This window comes from Apodemus sylvaticus, chromosome 2 (genome assembly GCF_947179515.1).
Source record: "Apodemus sylvaticus chromosome 2, mApoSyl1.1, whole genome shotgun sequence".
Classification (NCBI taxonomy): Eukaryota; Metazoa; Chordata; class Mammalia; order Rodentia; family Muridae; genus Apodemus; species Apodemus sylvaticus.
This window is the reverse complement of record NC_067473.1, coordinates 131343782-131371631: the sequence shown is the minus strand read 5'-3', so window position 1 is coordinate 131371631 and position 27850 is coordinate 131343782. Positions and strand designations below refer to the sequence as shown.

The following is a 27850-nucleotide window of genomic DNA, read 5'->3' as shown; positions in this document are numbered from 1 at the left end:
CTCTGTTTCCTGACTGTGGGTGCAGTGCAGGCAGCTGTCTCAAGGGCTGGTTGCCACGCCTCTCTACTGAGATAGTCTGCACACTTGACCTACGAGTCCAAATGAACCCTCCCTGCCTTTCTTAAGTTGTAGGCATTTTGTCACAGCGTTAAGAACAGTGACAAATGCATCTCTTTATATAAAGGTTAAAAGCAGCTGACATGAATCTGCTGCGTAGAAATGGAGGTAAGTGTGCCCTTTAGTGGGTGAGAGGTTATCCTTTCTAGTGAGGGGGAGACTCACAAGGCAGAGCCTGCGTCTTCCCTACGGCTATCTCTCTACTAGTGTCTTGTTGCCTGAAGAGGTTATGCTCATGTGATAACACATCCCCACAGGTGTATCTCAGTTTTCTCCGGATACTGTCATCCTCACGAGTGCTGATGTAACTTTGAGTGTGGGTGTGGGGTGGGGTGGGGCGGGACGTGACGTTTGAAGTGTGATCAGATGTGTTTGTGCGCCTGGTGTGTGGGGGTTTTTGGCCCTTCCTCCCTTCTGGTTCCTGTGCTTGCTGCTGACACACCTTGCTCGCCTGGGGAGGGTGTGACTAAGCAGAGACTCTGAGAGCAAGGTGTGTCAGTTCTCAGGTTCAGAAGCCTGACCTGGGGCCCGGAGGGGGAGGGGTGGTATCGGTAGGAGGATCAACGGCTTAAATTAGGGGCAAGGAAAGCTGAAGAGGTTAGCTTCGGGTGTGGGTGTGGGGTGGAGAAGGCTGAGGGAGGGGTACCGTGACAGAGCAATGTCCTGGCGAGTGCTCAGCAGCCAGTCCCTCTTTGGGGGGGGGGTGGTCACCAGCCAAGGGGCTCCTCCATGCCTGAAGACTCCACACTACCCCTTGCACAGCAGCAAGACCTTGTCCTCCCTGCGGCTGACTGGTGAGACCCTTTTGGGGGAGTGGTTAGCACAGCCATCAAAGGGTGAACTTTCTCCAGTGTCCCATATGGATACCCTTTGCAGTATCTGAGGCTACTCGGATGCAAAATGTATGATGGTTCCCTGGACGCCCGTATGTGGTGATGGTGATGGTGATGGAGAAGGCAGAGTGCTCTCTCCAGCCTAGCTGGAGCCTGCCGTGCTGCTTGTTCCCTGAGGTGGGTGTTACTGACCGTGTGCTCTCTCTTCTGTCTCAGCTCCCCTCCCTCCCCATAGCATGCTTGGAAAGACGGGCTTCCGGGCTTCTGCTTCCAGGTCCTGTGAAGCTAGAGACCCAGCTCAAAATTCACCTGTGCCCTCTGAGTTGGGTGAGCCCGACAGTGTGCGAGCCATGTCAGAAGCCGCCTCCTTCCCCAGCTTGCTCAGCCCTGCCAACCCTGGTTTTTCTTTTTTTTTCCCAGCCAGCTGTCTGTAGGGTGGGGTGTCCCAGCTGTCATTGTCCTGTTCTGCCCCCAGCCCTCAAATCCACAGGCGTTTTCAGTTCAGTAGCTCGTGGCCACAGGAAACAGATGGGACAAACACAAATAAATGGTGAGGATTTCAAAGGGTCTGGAAGCTCAGAGTCCTGTTGTCAGGCCCACGGCTAAGAGCTTCCTGGGGATGGGCCTGAGAACATGGAAGCCACAGCTGTGTGTTCCTGGGGTTCAGGGTCAGGGTGGGGGGGGGCCTGGGCAGGTCTAGGCAGGGTATGAATTATCGACTGTAGGTTTCACATGGGGATCGGGGTGGAAAATGAATTCAAAGAACAGGATGAGACTCAAGTGCCCTCAGTGTTGCCTAGGACGCAGGGGTATGAAGCAAGTCCCATTAGGGAGGTTTGACAGGGTGCCCAAGAACACACTGCTATCCAGAGACCAGAGACAGATCCAGGCTTCTGGGTAGTCTCCCACACACCACAGCCTGGCCAGAGTTCCCCCAAACCCCCGCCCTGCCCCTCCCCAAGGCAAGGTTTCTCTGTGTAGCCTAGGGTGTCCTGGAACTCACTCTGTAGACCAGTGTGTCTCAAACTTAGAGATCTTCCTGAGCTCAAAGACCTTGATTTTATAACTTATAAGAATAGTAAAGAACTCAGGAGGCAGAGGCAGGTGGATCTCTGTGAGTAAGAGGCCATCTTGGTCTACTTAGGGAGTTTGAGGGTAGCTAGAACTGTACAGTGAGACCATGTCTCAAAATAATAGAAAAGGAATATTAAAAAACAAAACAGTGTGTGGCCTTAAGATCTCCCCATGAGCCCTTGTGCTTGAGCTAAGATGGATACCATTACCCTATGAACCTGAACCATAGAGACAGCTGGTGGAGACCATACAGATAGATGTACTCTGGGCTGGAAAGTACACACTCAGGGTTTACACGATACATTTGAGGCAGTATCTCAAGCATTTTTACTAAAACATGTACATGGATTTGATTCCATTATTGCTGAAATGACAGAGGAAGGACTTTGTTCCCTCCCTAACATTTGGCAATATCTGAGAAAACTTTTTAACTAAGTAATTAATAATGTAGCATATATGCATATGGGCATGTGCACTGCAGCATGTATTTGGAGGCCAAAGGTCCCAGAGATTGAACTCAAGCCATCAGTCTTGGTGCCAGCACCTTTACCTGCTGAGTCATTTCACAGGCCCTTAACTGGCATGTTGAGGATAATGGCTTGGCCTAGCTTTTTTGGGCTGTCAGGGCCTAGGCTCTGACTCACTAACTAGAAACTGTATGAATCCTGAGTCTACCATGCTTACAACTAAGAACTACCTAGGACCCATAGCTGGAAGATTGCTAAGGAACATTCTGGGTCCTCCCCCCCCCCCAAGCAATAAGGGAGTCCTTTAAGGAAGTCCTGTACTTACATCCTGGACCCCAAAACTGTGGAACAGTAAAGGCTTGAGTAGAGGCAAGGACTTGTTAGCCCCATTTGGTCACTTCTTCTGTGGCTCTACTGTTGTATGGGAACCTCGTGGAGAATGACATCAGTCCTCCAAGGATATGGAGGTAAGCAATGTCTCAGCCATTATGTAGAGAGAAGATTGAGGTTTGAGAGTTGACTCTGCCTTGTTTTGGGACCAGGCTAAGAAAGGCAAAGTCAATGAACTTGGTACTTGTGACTGAAGAACCTAGGCAGTGGTTGGATGCATCACGACCTCCTGATCTGTGCAGCCTGCCTGTCTGCCCCTTTGGAAATAATCTAGCATGACCCAGGAGATTCCCTACTCCCCCACTACTACTGGACACAGCCCCTGGTCTCCCAACTCCGGCTTGAAACCAGCTGCCAAACATCTGGCAGACCTAGGAGGTGGCTTCTTTGACAATCTTTGATTTAAAAGTTTGTGAAAGTTCTGGCCTCAACATCTATGACTGGAACAGCTCAGGTACACAGGCCCCTGGAGACCCGGTGGTCAGCACCTACTTTTGACTGGGGTGGGGGAACACACTTCCCCGCCAGCTTCCGGGCTTCTGATTTATGCCCCGTTTAGGAGGCCTGAGGAGTAGTTGCTTGCTGGGTTAAGGCAGGCTGGGGTGGTGGGCAAGCTCTCCCAGGCAGACAACCGGACCTGTCTATCCAGCATGCTCTTATTTACAGACTCCCAACTTATCTGGCCTTCGCCTTCCTGCTTGGTTCAGCCCTGACTGCTTTCAGGCAGGCCTCCCTGTGAGGTGATGCTTTCTGAGCAGCTGAGGCCCAAAGAAGATAGGACTTGCCTTAATCTCATGGCCGGAAGCCCTGGCTTAGCAGGGATTCTGATCCAGACACCAGAACCAATACTCTGACCCACTCTCCTGCTTGCACACAAGGGAGCTTTAAAACCTGTAGGCGGGAGCTCCAAATTCCAGCCTCAGAGTCCCCGTGCCTCCTGTAGACAAAACCCCAAAGTTCTCCAACCACAAGAACATGGCCTCTCATCTGCTTTTCCTGTTTGCTGCTGCCTCTGCTACAGCCCCGTGGTCTCTTTTCTGTTTCTCCCAGCCTTAGTGAGATATACTTCATTTATCTTAAGTCTTCCTATTTGAAGCCTACAGTGGAGTGATTTTAGCATCTGGGTGGACCTGTGCGGTGATTATTACCATCCCATCAGAGATCTTCTTTGTCCTTCAAGAGATCCCAGTCACCATCTGCAGTCACCACCAGCACCCCTGTACTAGGCAAGCGCCAAGCTACTGCCTGTTTCTATGGACTTGCTGTGCTGGGCATCTGTACACCTGCAAGCTGTGGTCTTCTGTGTGTGACTGCTTCTTTGATATTTCAAGATAATATTCTGTTGTATGGACATACTAGTTTATTTATCTGTTCATGGGTAGGGTCTTTTGCTTTGATTCTACTGTGGGATTGTCATGGATAATGCTGCTGGAACTGTTAGTGCTTCTTCCTGGGGGGGGGGGGGGCTTTCGTGTGGGCTTCCTTGGCAACACTGAGCGTGCTTCTCTCACAGAAGCCTTTGCAGAGTGCTTCCACTCCACAGGTCTGCGACACATCTCTACCTGGGTTGCCCCCTCAGCATCTCGCTAGGCCTTCTCACTGCTTCTCAGCTTTAGCTCTGTCTTTTTGCAGGGAGGGGCTGGGTCTCACGCCTAGGAGTTATTAACCTGGGATTTACTACCTAGCCCAGACTATTCTGGAACTTGCAGCCATCGTCTTCACTGACCTTGCCATTCCTGAGATAATTGTGCACTTGTGTGAGCATGCGTGGTTTTCCCTTTAATTCATGAGCCGGACCTTGCGCAAGAGCAGGGCTCTCCTGGGTCTTGCTCTTTCGGACCTTCTGGCTACATACCGAAGGTCTTCAATTAGCACCCAGGGTGCAATCCAGTGACTGGAAGAGAGAACTCGTGACTTGAGTGAAGTTGCTCCAGATGCTTCCAGAGCTCTTCCTCCCGGGTTACCACACGGCTTCCGGGTTCCATCCTCATTCTCATCCACAGGTGTGTGGGGAAATCAAGCAACAGCCCTGCAGGGCATCACGACATGAAGCAAGAGCTTCCTGGGCTAGAAAGGTTACTGGAGTGGTTAGGGTCTGAGCCTGAGCCCTGGAGCTCTTAGAAGCTAGGCTGGCCACTGTCTTCAATAGGCCAATTAAATAAGCAATAGAGAAAGCAGAAAAAGAAGGGTTCCCCTGCCCCCGCTACTCCCCCCCCCCAACTGTAGTCACACCAAGAAGAGAAACAAAGAGGTCTGGTTATTCAGCACTTCCATCTTCTTCAGGGTTCTGACATGAGGTTTAAATCAAGAGAGGTTTGTGTGGCTGAGCAGTCCTGGTCACAGTGGTGGTATCCCCCCGCCCCCCACTGCAATATACATCGATCCATCCTTGCCTGGGTTCTGGTGTCCCCTGTAAGGTGGTCTGACAAGCTGTCAGAAATCACAGGCACCCCCCTCTGGCTGGCGGCAGGCCCAGCCTTTTCCTCCTTCCAGCATGAGGTTAGGGGGGGAAGTTGCAATTCCTTGGAGGCCACTGTTTCAGTAGTCTGATAGCCAAAAGGAGGGGCATGAGCTTGGCATCAAAATGTCCCCTCTCCTGCCAGAACAGTCCTAGGAGCTGCTTGTCATCTCCTTCGTGCCCAGTTGTATTTTCTTTGCTTCTGTCTTCCCATCTGTGCAGTGGGAGAGTTAGATGGTCCCCCTTCCTGGGTGGTTATGAGGCTCACCAGCATGGTCAATGCCAGCTTTAATGTCCTTGACTGTGTCATCCCAGAGCCAGCAAGAGAGGGGCCAGAGCTGAGAACTGGACAGGAGGAGCCCTCACAGCTCTTGAGTGGGCTTGGAGAGGGCATGAGGACACCCCCATTTGGCTAGCAACTTCCTCTCAAAAAGTTCTCAGATAAGAGGTCCAGCCTGCTTCCTTCCTGTCTTTCCCAGATCCCAGCTTGTTTCTGCAGCCGCCTGCTCTGTCCTCCTCCTCTCCTCAGGCTTAATTGGGCAGCTGCGGAGGCTCCACAGGCACTTAACCTCCTCCGAGGCCTCTGGGGAAAGAATTAGCACTAATCCTGGGCTGCCTCCCTGCCTGGCTCAGGAAGTGTCAGAGGGCAGAGCCAGGCCACTGCCTCCCAAGGAGACAGAATCCTTGCCCCTATGTCCTGTAGCAATAAGGGGCAAAGCCCAGCCAGTCACCTCCCCCCTGCCTCCTTTGCCCTCTGAGCCATGCCCTGTCTGAAGAAAAATGCATTGGGTACCAGAACAGAATAGTTTTTCTAGTGAAAACATCAGAAACAGGAGAGGGAGGTGGCTGGGTTGTAAAGTTCTTGCCAAGCAAGTAGGAGGGCCTGAGTTCAGATCCCTGACACACAAAGGGCGAGCTGCTCACAGATGTGTGATCTCATCACTGGGGAGGCAGAGACAAGGAAATCCCTAGAGTTTACTGGCCAGCCAGCCTAGCCCTACCCATGAGCTCCAGGTTCAGAGAGAGAGAGAGAGAGAGAGAGAGAGAGAGAGAGAGAGAGAGAGAGAGAGAGAGAGAGAGAGAGAGAGAGAGAGAGAAAGAGAGAGAGAGAGAGAGAGCGCCTGCCTCACAAATGTAAGTTGAAGAGTGACTGAGGTAGACAGGACCTCAGACCAGACTCTGGCCTTGGCACATGCACCCCTATGTGCACTGCTGCATTCACAAAGGGGAGAATATGCCACAGACACAACCCCATATCCCTCAAATGGGTGAGCTTTTAATAACACGCTATTTAACACAGTATATCTCAATATGATCTTTCAATATACTATTAATATGCGTAGGTGTGTGTGTGTGTCCACCATGTGGAGACAGAGGAGGACAGTGAGTATTACATCCTGCCTTTTTTTCTTTGAGGCAGGGACTGTCACTGAACTGAAGTTCTCCAGTGGCCCATTAGTTCTTGGGATCTGCCCATCTCAGATTCTGGGGCTACAGAAAAACCCATCTATGCCCAGCTCTTTATGTGGATGCCGGGGATTTGAACTTGGGTCCTTGCTCTTACACAGCAAGTATCCTTACAGAGCCATCTCGCCAGCCCAGTTTTAAGCAAGATTACATTCTTCATCACATACCGAACTTCCAAATTTAACGGGTGTCCTATACTTTGACTGAAAATCTCATCTTGTACACTCTTCTTGGCAATATTGGATCTGTGTTTAGGTCTCATAAAGTTGAAATAATTTTTTAAAAAGTGTCGAAGTCATCCCAGAGTGGCATAAAAATTTTCATGGTAGCATCAAGCAGTATTTCAGGTTCATTTTAAATTAATTACAATAAAATATTCTGAGCATCTTAGCTCATCAGTTATACTCATCAAGGTTTGGGAGGCCCTATGGACTAGTTGTTACTGTCTGTGACAAGGCAGTGTGGGCCTTAGCCTAGAGTTCCTATAGCTGTTCTTCAGCTGGCTTCCCCAGAAGAGTGTGAGGGAGGCACTTTTTGGCCTCCAATTTGCTGTGTGACCTGTAACTTTCTTGGTCTCTCTGAGCCTTTTCTTTCTCAGATGTGAAACCCTTTCATTCAAATGTAGTAAGTTCTTCCAACTGCACCTGGTTTGACCTAGGTTCTTGGAAGTACACCGTGCAGGATCCTCTGTGTTCCTTACATGGTCCCATTCTGGACTGAGACAACAACATGGCAAGGACAACAGTGGCACTGGTGTTTGTGGAACCCTAAGTGGCAGGCAGTGCTGGGAATCCCGACACCAGCTAACACCTGTGGATACCAGATACTTTGATGGGTGGTGCTGGGTTCTCCGGAGAAAAATCTGACTACGCAGAGAACTGAGTCACTCAGCTTGGTGGCAGATGGATTTGAACTTGGGCTTCCCTGATGTCATATGCAGTCATGCATCACTCCTTGATCCTATGAGGACTGGAAGTTGTGGGGTGGGGGCTGGGAAGAGGAATGAAGTAGAACAAATGGGAAGGGCTTCATGGTAGAGAAGGACCTTCCCCCCCTCCCCCAGTCTCTCCCATGGCTTTGTTAGGAGCTATCTCTGTTCCAGATTTGGGGGTGGAGGAAGGGCTGTAGTAGGGTATAACAGGCCACATGGCCCAGCTCAGATCTGCCCTGCAGCGTGGGCAAGTCTGGTCATAGTTGCTGGCACAGCTAAGCCTGCTCAGCCAGTGCGTCACATGGGCTGGGAACAGCAGCTGAGCTGAGGCCCAGAACTCGGGCCAGGGACCACGGCCAGCAAGGCATCAGCTTCAGCTTTAAGCCATGATTCCATCTCTGTTTATGTGCTTTCCCAGTTGGGATCAGTCCTACCTTCCTCTGACCCCTTCTGCTGTCCCCTGTTCTGTCCTCTTCCCTTCTTCCATACCCACTTCCATCTACCCACTTGGTATCTGTTAACCTTGGCAAGTTCTAAGGATGCTGCTGGAAGACAATGCTCTGGTACCTAGGAAATATTATGGTTTTGTTGTTATTGTTTTGTTCTTGTTTTTTGCTCCTCTGTTAGTTTTTGAGCCAGTTTCATGTAGCCCAGGCTGACCACAAACTCGCTATATAGCCAAGGATGACGTTGAACTCCTGATCTTCATACCTCCACCTTCTAAGGTCTGGATTTAAAGAAGTGTGCCACTAATCTCCCTTTATGCAGCCCTGGGGATTGAACCCAGAACTTTGTTCATGCCAGGCAAGAATGCTGTCCATTGAGCTACATTCCCATTGTGGTCTGTTTAGATGGACCCATGAATAACCTACAGCCGCAGATTACAGAGGGGTCATGAACCCTTTAAGAGTAGTACTGAGTTTGGGGAATTGAACTGAATTGGAGTTACTAGAGACCAAGCTTGTAGACAGACAATGTGCTGGACTGATGGCCATGCCTCTGGGATACACAGGGATCCAGGTCCGAGGATAAAGCACGTAGTTCTGGGCCTTGTCCACTTTCGCTGCAGCTCAGTTAGCATAGGCTTGCTCAGAGTCTTTCTGTCTGCTTGGTCTAACCTCTGCTCTATAGAGAACAATCAGCTGTGTGAGTAGACGGAGGTGCTGCGGCTTACAAGTGCTATGTCCTCCACAGGCATAGTCATGTGCTCTGCAGCCGGTGGTACCATTTCCAAAGGTTGTGGAACCTGTAGGGAGCAGAGCTGGTTGCGGAAGTTGGCGTAGGGTGCCAGCCTGGGGTGCCATATCCTATGTTCAACCCAAGCTCTCCCTGGATCCTGGTTAGCTGAGATATGAGGAGTCCTGCCTAGAGCTTCCACCATCATGAACAGTACCATGCCTCCCCTCCATCGTGGACTGTATACACGCTTAAACCATGAGTTCAAATAAACGATCCTTCTCTTTAGTTACTTCTGTTAGGTGTTTTGTCACAGTGACAGGAAAGTGACAGGAGACCAACTACCTGCTGCAGTAATAATGACATAGGGTCAAGGATGAGCAGGGGTAGTCCTCCCACCTGTCCTCCTCTCCATGTCCCCTCCTCCCCATGTCCCCTCCTCCCCATGTCCCCTCCTCCCCATGTCCCCTCCTCCTCCTCTGCCCCATCTCCCCTCCATCCCATCTCCCCTTTCCTTCCTTTTCAGTTGTTTACTGACAATCGGAGCTCTTGAATGCAGCAGGGGAGACCTCGTTTACTGAAGCAAAGGCCCTTTGTGGTAAAGAGTAGGAAAGGGTGGGCAGGGTGCCAGAGCCCAGAGGAGGGCCCTGCCATGCAGACTGTTGGGGCTAGGAAGGGGCAGGGGTGAGGGGAGGAGGAGAGGAAATGGAGCCCTGCAACACGGGGCTGGGGGGTGGGGGTGAAGCTATCTGGATGGAGAAGGGAGAACAAATGGTCCAGGAAGAGGTAACTTATTGTACAAAGGCATAGAGACAGAAGGATCGAGACCCCTGCACACTTATGTACACTGTGGACACACGGCCATTCTTCTGGTAGGAGTCTAGGGAATCCCTAAGAGCTGAGGTGGGGGGTGGGGGAGACAAGCGGATCAGGTTACAAGGGTCTGATGAGTTATTCCAGGAGGTTGGCTGTTACAGGGAATCCCTGGGCCGCCTCTGAGCAGTTAAGAGCCACTGGGCTTGAGCTTTGGCTTATGCTTCAGACCATCATCATTAGTGACTGAGTGAGGGGAAGAGAAGCCTTGGAGGCAAGCGTAAGGACAGCTGGAGGGCAAGGGCAGGCTGGCTGGGGCCTGCCAGGGGGACCTGGCAAGGGAGATGGGGAAGAAAGCCATCAAGAAAGTTGGGAAGAAAGAAGAGGCAGCTCCACGGTGAGCAACTGCACAGGCTGCTGGGAGCTGGGAGGAGAAAGAGGGGGACGTCTGGGTTCCATGGAGACCCGGGGAAGTCAGATGGCTCAGTAAGTTCCTGGGATCTTTGGAAGCCAAGCTGGGGCGCTCGTTGCCCGTGAAGAGCAGGAGGGGTGTCATATGAGGGCATAAGGGCTACTCAGTTCTGAAACAGAGTCCTTGTCTCTTGTACTTGTCTGAGGTGTGAATTTCAGACGGTCAAGTCCCCACTGGGCCGCCATTGTCCTGTCTGTAAAGCATTGAGATTTCCTTCTCTGATTCAGAGTTCTCCATCAGACTTTCTGCATGGGTTGGGTGGGGCAGTGACTTCAAGCGCAGTAGTCCCGCTGTGATTTGTTTTGTCATTTGTCCTTTCCAGATGCTTTGAGTTAAAGCAAGGGACCTAAGACTCAAAAGTCTGCTGAGGGGTGACTTCTAACCTCCTTGCTCTGTGCTCTGGCAGGAGGAAGGGACACACCCTGTTGAGAAATTCCCAATGCCTGGAGCAACTTTCCAGCAGTCCAAGGGAATAAGTGCAGCTCCTGTAGCTATGACATCTCTCAGCCACTGTACCCAGAAGGTCCTTCCTTGATCCCCTGAGGGAGAACAAAGGACTTTCTCCTCTAGCTGGACTTGGAATTGGAGAGAAGCTTGCTTAGCGTTGCATGGAAGTCTCATCTGGGTGCGGAGGATCAAGGGCTGTAGTGGATTGGCGATGTCTTCTGTGGGCTGCAGAGAGGTGATAGATAGCTGTTCGCACTTCAGATTCTCAAGATTCAATCCAGTCTTTCCAGGAGGACTTGTTTTGCTTCTCCATTTGTTTGTGACAAAGGTACTCTGTGTGGTCCTGACTGTTCTGTAACTTGCTCTGTAGACCAGGCTGACCTTGAACTTACAGAAATCCAACCGCCTCTTCCTCCCAAGTGCTGGGATTAAAGGCGTGAGTCCCCACTGCCCGGCCCAATCTTTTTTCTTAAGAACAACACAAACTCATCTCTTCTTCCTGGTCCCCAGAGGCTCTGGTGTGCTTTCTCTTCTCTCCCTTTTGTTGCTGAGAACTTCAAAGGTCCCTCCTGGCCTACTTCCCAGCAGACTGGTCACTTTAGGAAATGAATAGGCTGTAGTCTGAAAGAAGCCAGATCGCTCAGTAAGTTCTAATCTTCCAGAATTAGAAGGTTCCTCATGGCGATCAGAGCCAGGGAAGCATTGGGGGCTTTCTTTGCTGAGACCCCAGAATGGGGACCTTGCTTCTCTGGGTTTCCAAGACTACATACCAAAGAAGCAGTGACTGAGAGTTCTGAGCCCACTTGCTGCATCGTGGGATGCAGGGCTTAGTGGTACCAAAGAGACTGGAGTGGGACAAAGAACGGCAAGCCGCTTCTCCCTAGGGAAGGAACCCCTCTGATGCCATCTCCACTCAAAGATGCTCATCACAGGACAAAAGCAGATGTCCCATGGAACAGTGGGGAAAAAAGAAGTAGACAAGACAACAGTCTAAACCACGTTCAGTCCTGAGTTAGAGGTATAGGCTTTAGTCATAAATAGGCATCTGTCCCACAGAGTGGACCAGGGTCGTGGCAGGGGATGAGGGGATGGCAGCCAGGTGACCTGGGTCATGAGCAGCTCCAGGGCTTCTTGTGCAGTGGAGCCAGGCCAGGGGATGGCCTGTGTGGGGGCTCAGGTGGCCCTTTTCACTAACCCAACTAGGAAGGGCTGAGTTTTCAGCAACCTGAGCTGGAACTACACGGTGACTGTCGGTGACTGTCACTAGGGGCCACTTGCTCCTTTGACAGATGGGTGATGGGAGGCCTGGCCCAGGAGAGCTGCTGGGGTGGGTTAGGCACACCTCTGTCCAGATGGCACTCCTTTTACCTTTGGAGCTCTGTTTCTTTCAGGGGCCGGGCTGGACACACCCCGACACCTGCTCCTTTGTCTTTGTTTATGAGTGTGTAGGAGAGCCACAACATCTAGATGTGGAGCTGCGTCTGGACCTGGAGATGTGACAGAACACCTGCCAGGTGGCAGGATGCTTGGGACCTGGCTAGCTGAGCCTATCTCAAGGGGTTAGTGAGCATTTAAACTAACATGTGGAATGATAGATAACTGCTAGTTACAATCATTGGCTTGTCTACATGTGTGTCTGGATTTGTTTTCTTTTTTAATGCAATGTTTAGAACAGGGAAACCTGGGAGTTCTTGAGATTTTGGAAGTGTAGGGGGGTCTGGGGGCATTATATTTTTCTGCGGTTCTTGAATTTGAAGGTGCATTGGCATTACTTAGAAGGTTTGTTAGAACATGGATTTGGGGTCCTCTCTCCAGAAACCTGGAGCAGGGCTGGGTACCTCTCATAAGATTTCTGATCAGCAGATCTAAGTAGATCTAAGGCTTTGAACCTTGTCCTGTGTACACACTTGACCTCAACTGTGAGATCTATTCCACTCTGGTCCACCAAGGCGACAGCTGGCCTAATCTTTTGTAATCAGACTATAGACCTTGACAAGGAGGGGCAGTGACCTTGCTCAAGAGGCTACTGATACCGTCCTGCAGCCAGGGCTGGGAAAGCGTCTGTTGAAGAGAGGGTAGAAGTGGGCTTTTAGAGCATCTTGCTCAGGAGGCTTCTGAAAGCAACGTCAAGCCAGGGACCCTCTCTCCTAGCTGCTCGGAGTCCCTGAGCAGGTGGTCCCTCTCCTTAACCACAGCATCTGCCCTCCAGCCCGAGGCTCCTCTGGCCTCTGCCCTTGACTCAACAGTGCTCTTGGTGTGCATTTTTCTGTGTTGATAAACATTCTCCCACAACACTGCTCTCTGGGCTGCATAGTTCTCCCTTGTATGGCTGTAAATGCGAGAACAGTGTAAGCCAGAAGAACACGAGGGGGGATTTAGTCTAAGGGGGCAGAGTGCCCTTGGTGACTGTAATAAGGGGTGCCAGAAGCTGAGACCATTCTGGAAGGATCTTCCTACAATCTCTGCTCAGATATGTCTGATACGCTGCTCAGAGACGCGGTGTTCTTCCTTGTGCTATATATCTTTGTTATGTATAAGAAAAAGGTTGTTTTTGTTTTGTTTGTTTTCTTTTAAATTGTTTGTTTGTGACAGGATCTTCTGTCCACAAACTCAATACGTAGCCAAGGGTCACCTTGATCTTCTGATTCTCCTGCCTCTATCTCCTGAGCTCTGGGATCAAGGCAGGTGCCACTACACCTGAGTCATGTAGTCACAGGGACAGAACGCAGGGCTTTGAGCATGCGAGGCAGGCAGGCACTGAGCTGAGTCCCCATCCTTTCCCTTGGGTTTTTGCTTTCTCTCCGTTCACATGGCGTACACTGCTCTCTGGTCTCTAGGCACAGATCCTGCCATGCTGCAGGTCTGTTTGCTTCTTAGTCTCTAGAGGCCTGCTTAACTGCTTATTGCTGCAACAGACTATCCAAGGGAAGCCAAGTCCATGATGGGAGGGAAGAAATGGCATCCAGATAGGTGAAGAAGATTGGCTTGTGGTGATGACCTTGGCAGATTAGACCAGGAATTGGATGTCAGCTTCAAGGCCCACCATCAGAGTTCCATTCCCTCTAGCTAGACCACAGTCTCAAAGGCTCTGCAACCTCCCCAAACAGCCACCATACACTGGAGACCAAGTGTTCAAGCACAGGAAGCTATGGAAGACATTTTACATGTGAATCATAAAAGGGTCCCCTACAGGGACTCTGATTGGCCTCTCTAGGACTATGTGGTTGTGCCTGTACAATGAAAGAGAAGGGTTAGCCAGGCAGTGGTGGTGCATGCCTTTAATCTCAGTACTTGGGAGGCAGAGGTAGGTGGGTTTCTGAATTTGAGGCCAGCCTAGTCTACAGAGTAAGTTCTAGGACAGCTACACAGAGAAACCCTGACTCCAAAAACCAAAAAAAAAAAAAAAAAAAAAAAAAAAAAGAAAGAAAGAAAGAAAGAAAGAAAGAAAGAAAGAAAGAAAGAAAGAAAGAAAGAAAAGACTACACTTCAATATGGCTGCCAGACACTAGGGTAGTGAGAAGCTTATGTCAAAGTAGGTCTTGGTGACTCCCAGTGATTTTGTCCTACGTGCCTTCCATCCGTCCCTTCTCTCCACTTAAATCTGGTTTCAATTTCAAGCTAGTGAATCTATTTGGTTTCTGCAGACTTTTCTGGCCTCAGACCAGGGATTTGACTGACTTAACCCCATTTCTCATCCAATAGGGATAATAGCCCACAGCCCCATCACAGGTTTGTCTGCTGTCTCAGAACATTTAATCCTGACAGTGGGATTTCAGGGAGGTAGGTTTCACCCAACAAGGTTTATTGAGTACCAGCAAGTTCGTTCATGATCTGAAATGCAGCTGAAAAAATAAATATAATTAAAAAGCTAACTCAGGCCAGCGCGCTCTGATACCATTTTACACGGGCGCATAATAAATGCTAAACTCCATGCCTCGGTGCCAAAAAGCAAAATAAATTCTTGGAGTCGATCTGTTTCCTGCCTGCGATACATTTGCTTGTTCCAAACAAATATATTTGTGAATACAACACAATTAGGAAGGCTGAGGCAGTCAGAACATTGCCTGTCCAGAAAGACAGAACGTGGCTTCCATGCGCCCTGCTGGCTGGAGCCAGGGTCTGAGTGTGTTGTGACCGAGTCAATTATGGCTCCGGGCGCCCTGCATTCCCTGCCAAGACATGCTTTCTCATCTCTTCTAGTTACTCAGTTCAGCTGACTGTGTTTCTTCCTTCTCTGTGTTACTCATAGCCCTGGAGGCTCTTCTCCTAAAACCATAGGTTTGTTTGCATGACCCCTCCCCTCCCCCTCCCCCCAAAGCTGGTAACAACCATAGACATGTATAGGCTTTAGGAGGAGGGCCTGTTGGAATGGGACACACACACACACACACACACACACACACACACACACACACACAGGTGCACCAAGCTTTTTGACATTTGTGATTTTCTCTGCTGCTTGCTAAAGTCTTGGGAACAGTTCCACTTCATAAACAATACTGAGGCTCTGAAAAAGGCTTACTTATAGTTAGGGTTTTATTGCTGCAAAGGGACCAGAGTAACTCTTATAAAAGAAAGCATTTAATTGGGGAGGGGCGCTGGCTTATAGTTCCAGAGCTTTAGTTCATTATCATCATGTTGGGGAGCACGGCAGGCAGACATGGCGCTGGAGGAGCTGAGAGGTCTGCATCTTGATCTGAAGGCCCGCTGAAGGGGATTGTGTAGTTTGAGCTTAGGAGACCTCAAAGCCTGTTCCCACAGTAACACACTTCCTCCATCGAGGCCACACCTCCTAATAGTGCCACTCCCTATGTGCCAAGCATTCAAACTCTCTAGTCTATGGTGGCTGTATCTATTCAAACCACCACACCCTCCTACCTCAGTTAATCTAATTTGGAATCTCCTTACAGACACGCCTAGAGTTTATTTCTGTGGTGTGGTGATTTGAATGAGCTTGGCCCTTGGGAAATGGCACTATTAGGAGGAAATGTATTGGTATATAGGCAGGCTTTTAGGTCCTGTGCTCAGGTTCTGCCCAGTGTGGAAGAACCCCTTCTCCTTGCTGCCCCTGAGACAGTATTCTCCTGATTGCTTTTGGTACAAGATGTAGAACTCTCAGCTCTAGTACCAGGCCTGCCTGGATGCTGCCGTGCTTCCCACCATGATAATGGACGGAGCCTCTGAACTGTAAGCCATCTCCAACTAAATGTTGTCCTTTATAAGAGTTGCCTTGGTCATAGTGTCTCTTCTCAGCAGTAAAACCCCAAGACACATGGTGACTTTAAATCCCTTTACATTAGCAGGAATAACTACCACAGTGTCCTGAGCTATAGCTTGTGGCAGAGGCATGAGATGCAATGGTTATCTAGGGCTTATCAGGGCTCTTCCAGAACTGGATGAGTCTTCAGCTTCATAAGTCTATACCTGATCAGAAAGATGGGAGGTCACACAGAACAAACATCATCAAAAAGGGGAAGAGGGTCGGAAGAAGGCGGCTTGGCCATGAGTATTTGCCAGTATAGACACTGCATTTGGGACAGGTGCTAGACATAAAGGCCTCTTTGACGATTGTTGACCTAAGCTGAGCAGCATCAGACTTTAAGAGTGGTGGGTGGGGGTGGGGTGGGGATGGGGTGAGGATGGGATGGGGATGGGGTAAGGTTGGGGTGTGGATGGGGTGGGGTGGGGTGGGGTGTAGGGTGGGTATGGGGTGGGGGTGTCAATGGTGCAATGAATCTATTTACCTCCTGTTTACCAAGCCCAAACAGAATGGGGGCTGAAGAGGCTTATAAACCTCAGGGACTCCTTAGCAGAGTCAGCAGCACCAAGTTTGAGGTGCTGTGGAGAGTACAGGTTGTTTGTGTCAGACACATGGACTCCCTAGCACAGGACCCAGTGATCATTTGGTAATGTCACACAATTGTTGAGGGTCAAGAGAGTCCACATACAGAGTGCCTGGCCTGTGGGTGCTAGTAAAAAATGGAAACTGACCCCGGGGGTTCTGCTACCCAAGGCACACCTGAACCTCAGCCCTGAGGGCTTCCTGGGGCTTGTCTTCTCTGCACAGCAGAAGCTATATGTTCTGGCTGTGCACTCTAGGACCCACAGGACCTTTAAATGCCTTCATGCCCAGGCATACATTCATCTATGTTCAAATCAATTCTTTCAACATGTCTCAGGGGAGATCAGGGATCTGGGATTTTTTTCAAAACTCCCCAGACAGTTCCTCTGAGTGGCCAAGGTGGAGACATAGCGCCTCATCTTCGCCTTTTGAGCCAGTGACTGTAAGAAGGCTCCATTTGCAATGCCTCTGGATGTGAAGTAGTAGTAGTCCATGGGCCATGAGGGTTCCCCTCTCTAGATCTACTCATACCTCTGATGCTGAGACCCAAGACCCTTCTTATACTATCATTTCTTATTTTAATGCCACAAGAAAGAACAAATTTTGGATTGGGAAAGTATGTCAGTTAATAGACTATCCACACAGCCCTGAACCCAGGGCTTCAGGCCACATAAGTTGGATGTGATGGTGTAGGCTTGTAATCACAGTGCTCAGGCAATGGAGACAGAAGATCAAAAGTTCAAAATCATCCTTGGCTAAAGAGAAAGTTCAAGTCTAGCTTGGGCTACATGAAACCCTGGCTTAAAACCAAAACAAAACAAAACCCTAATAACAATAAAAGAGTTTTGAAATACAGTTGTCAAGATATTAAGAAGAAAGGCCACATACTTTGTGATGTCAGTTGGATATCATTAAGATCTAGCAGTGAGTTGGATAGCTCTTGGTATTGGAGGGAGTGATGGGCTGGTGAAATACATGTGGTCCCTATAGAAAGACATAAGTGGTTTCTGTTAGGGACAGAGGTGCAAGTACTGCCAAGCCCCCTGTGCTGTGTTGCTTGTTCTTAGGAACATGCTGGGCTTGAGTTAGAGGCTGGTGGAAATGATGGGGCAACATTTTTCTCTGCTGAACTGTGCCTCCAGAGTCTACCTACTCAAAGATTCCTTGGGTTCTGTGGCCTCAAACTAAAGACCATTGGGCGGAGGATAGGGACTGTGAACAAGGGACAGTCTCAATGCTGTGGTGGAAGTCAGAACCCCACCTGTGCTGTTTCTTCATCACAAGACTCTGCCTGGGTCCTAATGGCTGAGAGCCCATGAGAAATGTGGATGTCCTAGAGCTTGAGGGTATGCAGAGAAGGGACCTACACTCAGAGTGTAGTGTGGCAAGATCCCTTGGATGTGTCTCATAACCTCTTGGTATCTCTCTTAGTTTAGAAACATGTCCTAGGCTGAGGACATGGCTCAGTAAAGTGCTTGCTGCACAAGCTTGAGGATCTATGTTTGATCTCCAGCATCCATGTAAAAAGCTGGATGCCGCAGGATGCATCTCTAATCCCAGCATGGGTGAGTTGAACACAGACGGATTGCTGGCGCTCAACCAAAGGCCTTAAGGAATATGGCAGTGGAGCTGGAGAGATGGCTCAGCAGCTAAGAGCATTGGCTGCTCTTCCAAAGGACTTGGGTTTGATTCCCAGCACCCACATGGCTGCTCCACGCTATCTTCCGGCCTCTTCGAGTACTACATGCATGTAGTACATGGATATACACACAGACAACCACATCCATATACATAACATAAAAATGAATAGGAATCTTTTTAAATAATGAGCTGGGGCCCACTAGAGGAAGCCATCTGATGTCAACACACATATGAGCATATACACACACATGCACCTGTGTACACACACACAAGGTAAAGGATAAACAAATGGTCTCCCATTGTTCAAGGTTTCTGTGATAATGGATGACAGATACCTAGCATGGTGATGGTGAACTTACTAATTATGCCTGCTGGCTTTTGAACCTTACACAGGCCTCAGTTTTCACAGCAATAAGATAGACCAATGGCCCTTGCTGTGCTGTGCTGTGCTGTGCTGTGCTGTGCTGTGCCGTGGGGTTCAGTGTTTGACTGGGGAAGTTTAATAACTATATCCTTTGTGGGCCTGGCTCATTGAGTTGTAAGCACTGGCCATTCTCTGAGGCCTCTGGCATCCTGGAGATTCCAAACACAGTGGCTTTGGACCCTGCTTCTTCAGCTGGGTGTCCTCACTGGCTTCCCTGGCTGGACTGTGCAGGCCATTTTAGGAGGATTCTTGGGCACCTTGACTCCTCTGATAGCTTGGTGTGTCCCTGTGGACAGGAAGTATTCCTATGTAATTATAATCCTCCTGCAGTCACCACCACCGGCTCCCTCAGAACCTTTAGAATATTTCATATTCCAGAATGTGCCATCGTGGTTAGTTCCTAATTTCTTCTTGGACACCCCAATTTCTCCAGGGAGCCTGGCTATCTTCACCAGGCTAGGCAGTAGGTCTGAGCAGTAAGCCAGGTCCTTTCTTCCCTCTTGCCCTCCATCTCACAGCCTTCTTGTGGGAGGGGAACACTTTCTTCCCTGTCTCTGAGATGCTCCCTAAACCTGTCCTTTATGCCTTAGGGCTTCTGAGGTTTGCTGGGAAGTGCTCTATTGCTGGCACCATCTCTAGCTTTCGGCAGGAAAAAGTTGATTCTGTGGGAGATTGAAAAGACCACACAAAATGCAGGCGGAGAAGGGCCACCTGGGAAGCCACTCCCAGGCAGGAGCTGGCAGGACCTGGCTGCTGCAGGAAGCGGCAACAATCTTTTCCTGCCCTTTAACTTCCGTGTTTGAGATGTTGGTTTTTAGCCAAGATGAGCCCCAGGCAGAGAAACGCTACCTGCTGAGACCCGAGGCTGCGCCTGATCTCGCCCGGCAACGGGTGGGATGAATTAAGGGGGCTCGTGTAGGAGTGCCTTCGGCTGCGGAGCTGAACTCAGACTTCCCATTCAAGCCCAGTTGTGATGAGATTCCCTTCTGGGCTGGCTGGTGCTTCCTCGGGTTTCCTAACAGGCCTTTGTGGGTTGGCTTGAATATCTGCCACGCCAGGGAGACCGTGCATTTCTCAGGCGTGCGGCTGCCTTGCCTAGCGGGGCTGGGAGGAAGTTTGCTGGCAGCTCCCTTTGTGAGGGCGGAAAGCCGGATGGGAACGGCTGCTCTCAATCGAGCAACTCCCCCGGAGCCTCCGCAGCCCACAGAGGAGGGCTGAGATAAAGCCTCTGGGTGCAGCGGGCGGCAATTAGGAACCGCTGCTTTTTACCAATGCTTTTATAGTTGCCTGTGGTGTGAGAGACAGGGAGCCGAGGCTGGGTGGGAATGTGCAGGGGCAGAGAGCGAAGGTTTGGCATCGAGCCCTATAGCCCCTCACAAGCCCACCCGGAGTCACTTGTAAGATACCATGGCAAGGACAAAAGACAGAAAAGACTCTGCTTGTGGCTTAGAAGTCTCCAGAGCTTCGTGTAGAGTTGTATGATGTCTTAGGGTTCAGGACTATTAGGCATGACCGTGTGGACAGAGACAGCAACTGTTACTGGTTGTGCAGTTGTTAAGTCCTTTCTGTGAATTAATACAGTTAATCTTCATGATAGGTCTGTATGGGGGGTCTGTCCCAATTCCCAGTGTTCAGATGAGGAAACAGACGCTCAAGGGGTCAGGGAGGAGCCAGGGCCTTCCAGTAGATGTGGAATTTGAACATGGTCCCTTGAGCCAATATGATCAGTGTCCTTACACTGTAGCCCAAGGCTGGCTCTGAACTCACTATAAAGGGACCCCCACACATGCGGGTGCACCTTCCTGAAGCCTGGATTAGGCACAAATCATACCCAACCACCCATTTTATAAAGAATGGGGAAGAAAAGTAAAGTGGCTGATCTTGGACTCAGGCAGAAAACAGCAGCAAAGGAAAAAGGTGAGGTCCCTGTTAGAATGGAGTAGGATATGGTGGTGTGTTTTGATTGGGTATGTTAATTAGGACAGCCCAAAGGGGGGCTTTTAATTGCTGAATTCCAATACTTTGATAGCTAGACCTTGGTAGTCAGTCTCAGGAATAAGTCTGGCATAGGAAAATGTCCAAAAAACGGAATAGTCCTCGTTGGCTAGCATTAGGGATACAATCTATGGTTTACAAGGGAGAGGGAAGGGGGAGGGGCAAGGCTTGTCAGTGCCATGTTTGCTATGCTTGGACCTGCTAGAGCCCTTCACTCTATGAGAATGACCTAAAACTTCCGATCCTCCTGCCTCCATGCTCTGAATGCTAAGATTACAGCCGTACACCACCACTCCCAGTTGTGTGATTCTGAGGATTGAACCCAGGGATTTGTGCTGGATAAGCATTCTACCACCCGGCTTCACCTCTGCCTGTGCGGTGTCCTTATTCATGGGAGCATCTGGACTTAAGCAGTCTTGAATAGAGTGTATGACGGGCAGAGTCAGAGCCCTCCAAGCCAAGGGTTATAATAGGCGCTGAGCGCCAGCAGAGCTGGGGTAAGGTAGACTCTGGCTGGTGCAGGCAGAAGGATCCAGGCCCTGCCAAATGGCCTCCAGTTCAGCGATGCAGCTTCTGCCATAGGAAGCTGTCTGATCTCTGTTCCCATAGTCCTAGGGTGTGAGGGAGTTGCCTGGCGTGGCAGGTGCTGTCAGCTCTGCTTTCCTTCTGAGGCTGCCCTGGAAGCCACCTGCTTGCTGTACCCAGCGTGGCTTTTGCTGCGGGCCTGGGGTCTCTGTGCTTTCCGATTGCTTGAACCCAGAAGCCAGCCTGGTTGCGATAGAGCAGGCTGCAGTGAGCACCAAGATGAGTGTCCTGAGGTTGGAGAGATAGATGGTGTGGTGACTGTGAGTGCTTAGGGCACTTTCAGAAGACCTCAGCCTGGTTCCCAGCATCCACACTGAGCTCTTACAACTGCCTCTAGCTCTAGCCTAGGGGGATCTATTTCTGGGCACCAAGGGCACCAGTACTTATGTGCACCTCCCCCCACATACATACAATTAAAAATAAAAATAAATCTTTTTTTTTAAAGAATGAATGAATGTCTCTGACAGCCACCCTCAGCCGGTGGGAATGGGACTTTGTGGGTGACTGCCCAGGTCCTTGCTCTTCAGGATTCAGCCTCATGTGCCCAGTGACTACCGACCCACTAATTATGGACTGGCTATTAACCTCCTGCCATCCCATTTCTTCTTGACTCAGCCTGGTATCACCCGCTGTGTATAGACGATGCTAATCTAAGGTCCAGTCTCCAGCTTGACTATGGCAGAGGCCCTAGTTAGAGGGGCATCGGCTGATCCTCAGTAAAGCTCACCAACCCTGTAATTTAAAGTCAGGTGCCAGCATCTTTGAGCAAAATGGATTCGTAGCAAGATCTCAAACTGAACGGGCGTTTGGAAGTTTTGGAAGAGATTGAGAACAGACCCAGGGCTGAGGGCAGAGCTTGGTTGGTAAAATGCCTGCCACCCGTGTGAGGATCTTGAGTTTATATTCACAGCACTATGGAAACGCCAGGCGTGGCGGAGGCCCACATCTGTGATCCCCAATGCTGGGGACATTCAGGTAGGGGGCAGAGGCAAGAGGATCCTTAGACCTGATTGGTAAGCCAGCCCAGCTGATTGGGTGAGCTCTAGGTTAAGGGAACAACCGTGTCTCAAAAAGTAAGCTGAGGAGTGATTGAGCTCTGGTCTTTACACACACGTGTGGGTGCACATGCCCTGTCCATACACAAATGTCCATACACTACACACACACACACACACACACAGACACACAGACACACCACACACAGACACACACACAGGCACACACACACAGGCACACACACACAGACACACACACACAGACACACACACACAGACACACTACACACAGACACACACAGACACATAGACACACCACACACAGATATAAACACACACAGACACATACAGACACAGACACACAGACACAGACACACCACACACAGAGACACACACACACAGAGACACATACACACAGACACACCACACACAGAGACACACATACACACACAGCTTCAGTGTCTTGAGAGAAGGGGAAAGATGACCAGGATGATAGGAGAGGGAGCGAAGGTTATTAATTAAGATTAATTAATCTGATGAGGACTTCATAAGCCTTGGGAAGGTTGCCCATGTGGTGTAACCACTCCCTACAACTTGATAGTGAAGGCTGCACTGTCCTACTGGGGGGGTCACTTGAGGCAGGGATCATGGGAGCTGGAAGCTGGACTCTTAAAAGACAACACAGATCAGGGTGGTGGTGAGGAAAGGTTGGGTGAGGTAGGCTGTTCTTGGGAGTCCTTCAGTCCAAATTGAGCTGGCATGGCAGACAGAGGGACAGAAAGTAGGTTGAGCCAGTAGTGAGAGGGCAGCATGGGGCTGGGGAGCAGCTGAGGCCATGCTCGGGCTGGGCTCAGTGTCTAACCAAGACCAGAATTATGTGGAACAGACTCAAGTCACCTGGGTAGCCCATTACCAAGCTAAAGGTTCTGTGTGCCAATCTTCCACCTCAAACTTAATTTAGTTTGGTCATCTGTGGATCTCCGCAGCTCAGGAATTCTCTCCTTACAGGAGGACTAGCTAAACTCATTGAGTGACTCTGGGTATTCCAGCAGATGACAGGGAGCTACAACAGTCCCTGTCACCCCTGCCATATGTGCTGCCTGTGTTTCTTCTGAGCGACCTACATACCCCTTCAGGGGTTCTATGCGCGAGCTGGTCCCTGACATATCCCTTTAGGGGTTCTGTGAGAGAGTTGATCCATGACATTCTTTTCTGCTTAAGCAAGCTTGCATTTCTGCTGTCTGTCTTGCAAGCCTGTCTGATGAAGGTTTCAGTGATTTATGGGTCTTAACAATCAGCAGTGATTATTAAGCATTTGCTGTACAGCTGGTCATACCCACAGCCACATTCTGTGGGCTCTTGAGGCCAGCTCTGGACATCTGACTCCAAAGCTGAGATTTTTCGCCTTCTCTAAGACATGTCAAGCTTTCGATGTCCCCAAGGCGGTGGTGGCTGGGCTGCTGCTTTATCTTTTGAGACAAGGTCTATGCATTTCAGACTAAGTATGACCTTAAACATCTGGTTCTCCTGCCTCTGCATCTCATAGGCTGGGATTATAGGCACAAGCCACTACTCTGCAGTGTGTATACAGGGTTGGAAACAGAACCTTAGGGCATTGCGTGTGTGTATTAGTCAGGGTTCTCTAGAGTCACAGAACTTGTGGATAGTCTCTATATAGTAAGGGAGTTTGTTGATGACTTATAGTTTGTAGTCCAACCCCCAACAACGGTCAGCAGCAACTGTGAATGGAAGTCCAAGGATCTAGCAGTTGCTCAGTCCCACAAGGCAAGCAGGCAAAGAAGAGAGAGTGAATCTTCCTTCTTCCAATGTCCTTCCGTAGGTCTCCACCAGAAGGGGTGGCCCAGATTAAAGGTGCGAGCCACAACGCCTGGATCTGGAACTTGCTTTGTCCCAGATGACCTTGAACTCAGAGATCTCTCCCTGTTTTAATCTTCTGGGATTCATAGTCACTGTGCCTCAAGATCTCCAAGCCAAGATCCAGGTGAGAAACTTGTATCTCCCACCCTTTAGATTAGGATCATAGGTGAGCCTTCCAATTCTGGATTGTAGCTCATTCCAGATATAGTCAGGTTGACAACCAGGAATAGTCACTACAGTGTGCTAGGCAAACAGTTATTAGCTGATCTATATCCTCAACCCATGCAACTGTATTTTACTTAAAAGTGTCTTGATGAAAGCTTCTCTGTCCTTCTTCCTCTTTCCTAATGATAGGCATCTCCAGATAAAAGAGCAAGATGACCAGGTCCTCAGCTCAGTGCATCATATGCAGGGAAGGAGCAGGGAAGCTGGGAAGAGATTTCTCTGTGTACAGACAATATCAAAGCAGGTTGTGCCCTGGTCAGGACTCTCCCTTGCAGAGTGCACCCACGACAGGCATCTCTTCTATGCTGTGAGCTCCCTCTGAGGATGGTGGTACAGTAGCCACACTGAAGAAGATGCCTGATTCTAATACCCTAGCAAGGCCCTCCAAAGCGTGCAGAGGATGCACAACAGAAAACACCCAACTATTATATGCTGGACGTTTACTATTTGCCTGACCTCGAGTTCAAGTGCTTTCTCCCATTAGTGCAGCTCAGATGTTATTGTTGAGGTTCAAGTACTAAGAAGAGCATGTGTCAGGGCATCACGGTGGAATTGGCCCCACAGAATCATGTCTGAGGGAGCAGGCTGGGAGCATATGCCCAGCGACTTGCTCTTAAGCAGGCTTCTGAGAGAGTTCCCAGGAAGGCCTACCTCAAAGCTCCCATTGCTTTTAACTCAGTTTCTCAAATGTCACATGAGGAAACATGTGCTCAGGGTGAGTAACTGGGAAGCTCCCGGTCCATGATGGAGCCCCGGGAAGCCTTCTATAACTCACTGCTGCCACCCCCACCTCCATCCCTGGAGAGGAGAGGGAAGGATGGGGTGTCTGAGGGACTGATAATTGAACAAAGCTGGTTCTGGCTGGCTCCAGCTCCTCTAAGCTACCCTTGGCTTTCCCTGTACCTGCCCTATCTGGTTGGGACTCTGTCAGGTGGTGTAGAACTTGGTCTGGGCTATAGTTGGGTTGGGTTATAGGTTGATTCTGTGCCTCTAGTAAGTCTCAGCCAGGGGTTGAGACACACCCTCATTCTCTTTTAATTACTAAGGACCTGACAGATTGCCTGGGAATACATCACTCGGAGTACAGGGTGGTGAAGATTAAATATTAGAGGCAAGTCTTTTAATTAATTTTTAATGTGTTCTTTAGAACAATTCTTCATACCTAACCACACGCTGAAACAGAATACTTAAAAGAAAAATTAACGTTCGAGGTCTCAGGGGTTGGTTGGTCCAGATAGCCCTTATTTTCGTTACCTCTAAGCTCCATATCAGATGGTACTCCATTTGTGGCTTGGAAGTGAGAGGACCAGGGCGTTTCATTGGGGACAGCTCCAGAGTGTATGTGGTTACCCTAGTGTTTGTGTTTATGCCTCGGAGATCCAGCTTGGGTGGGAAAGCATTTGTTCACCCTGTTTAAAAAGCATTGCTCCCCTTCCCCTTTTCTTAGCAGACATCACTAGTTGCTCATAGCACCTTTTCCACACTGATTCCACACGTCTTTCCAAGATGTTCTCAATATAACTTTCCATGCAGCCTACCCTAATCAGCGATTAAAAATGGCTTTGAGATGAATCATGCATTTCCTTCTTTAGAAGGCAAATTTATATCACACACATGCATGTGCACACTGTGTGTTAGTGCTCTTTAAAGGAACATAGCTGATAGAATGAATGGAATATTTATTACCCCCCCTATATTTCTAGAATATCTGCTGAGGAGCACTACTGCCTTAAATTGGAAATAAACATTAAGAATTGTTTTAACCAGGGCGTAGTATCACACATCTATAATCCCAGCACTCAGGAAGCTAAGAGAATTACAGGTTCAAGGTCAGCCTTGTCTTCCTAAGGAGGCCTTGTCTCAAACAAACAAAATGTTATGAGTCTGAAAAATGTTGGTATCTTCTCCTGCTTCCCAGTCCCTTTTCCATTTTTTTCCCTCCCAAGAATTGGATGATTTAAAAAGTATTGTTTCCAGTTCACTCACAGTGTTCTCTAACCTGCAGGTCTGATGGCTGGAGAAAGGCAGAGAAGTGTTTCGTGGGACAGCACTGAAGACCCCTGGTGCAGGCTGTCACCTGCAGGCTCAGCACTGGTCATGGACTCTCCCCTCTGCCACCTCCATCCTTTTAAAGCTCTTGGGCTTCCTCACAGTAGGGATGATAAGGGTCCCACCCCACCCCCAAGACCAGGGTTTCTCTGTGTAGCCCTGGCTGTCCTGGAACTCACTCTGTAGACCAGGATGGTCTTGAACTCAGAAATCCACCTGCCTCTGCCTCCCAAGTGCTGGGATATAAAGGCATGCGCCACCACTGCCAGGCAGGCTGCTAAGTTTTGAAAGCCAGGGAATGAAAGCTGTCGTCCTTAAAAGGTGCGCCTGTAGCCTTCCGTTCATCATGCCTTCCATATTGTCTGAGCTAACAGAGCTACAGTCACAGCACAAAAAGAATAAAAGAGTGAGTTTTCCACTCACTTCTCAGTGGAAAAATAACCAAAAGTCTTAATTGCATGGTTCCTTTGTACTTCATTCTGAGATCAAGATAATTTTTAAAATTGCAAAGGGGCAGACCTCTATGAGCCCAGACTCAGCGCCTGCATGACTTGCCCAGAGCAGGTAGGTAGTTAACGAGCTGTCCACTTGAAACAGAGGAAGGTCATGGCAAGCCATGACATCCCTTTGATTTTCTCAGAACTAGCCTGGCAGGAGGCAGATCTCAAGGTCAGAGGGCACAGCAGCACTGGGATCCTTCCGCGGAAGTTCAGCTTTGACATTTGCTGTCTGCTGTGTTCGGCTTGTCACTTCTGTTCACGTGCCTGTGCTGTTCTAGAGTCTCTTTCTGTTACTGATTCATTCGCCACGTGGCTCCTGATCCTCACTGTGCTGCTGGGCTTAGGGACTGCAGGGAGATGGTGACAGAGATGGCTCTGGTGTCAGGTCTCCTGGGAAGACAGTGAAGGTTGACAGCTGAGCTGAGGAAAGGTGATAGCTGTGAGAAGAACTATAGGAGGAGAAGCCACAGGAGGCTCTGGGCAGATGGGAGCTGACTTACCACAGGGTTGGGACAGGTGTCCCTGAGGAAGTGACACTTCCCTGAGATCTAATGTGGAAGATGGATGTTCTAGGCAGATACCATATGCTGCAAGCAAAACCTCCTAGGAGCTGAGGACCAAGGAGGTTGGTCACAGAGGAAGGAAGAGACTCATGGGACAGGACCCAGCCCCAGGGCTGGTTGCCCTTCACTAGGATATTCTTCCCCTGAGTCACTCTGGTGACTTGGGAAAGAGGGTTCAGCTGCAGCTTGGGGAGGAGTAGGAGGATCAGGAATACACACAGGGGCCTTACCCTTCCTGGCCAATGCAACCTTCCCTGTACTCTGCATGGAGCTGCCCCAGCCCAGTTCTGCGCTGGGGCATTTTCAGCTGGAAGCAATGCAATGCAGCTGGAACCCTGCTGCCAGCTGAGGCTTCTTCTAGGATGCTCCCGAGTCTAAGATGCAAGGTCAGGAGTAGGGGGATCTGAGAGGTATCTCAGGGACAGATGACAGATGCAACACGCTGCTCTCTCGCTGCCTCCAGAGAGAGTGTTTCCTTAGACTGAAGGCCCTACTCCCCTCCCCCCCT

The 27850-nt window shown here is 49.8% G+C and overlaps 1 long non-coding RNA gene across 1 annotated transcript; it reads left to right on the top strand.

The window, feature by feature from the left end:
• Positions 1-126: 126 nt before the first annotated feature.
• LOC127677573 (uncharacterized) lies at positions 127-26678 on the top strand. The gene is made up of 3 exons (XR_007976518.1): positions 127-225; positions 23968-24129; positions 26236-26678. It is a non-coding gene; the product is annotated as an uncharacterized LOC127677573 (long non-coding RNA).
• Positions 26679-27850: the final 1172 nt, after the last annotated feature.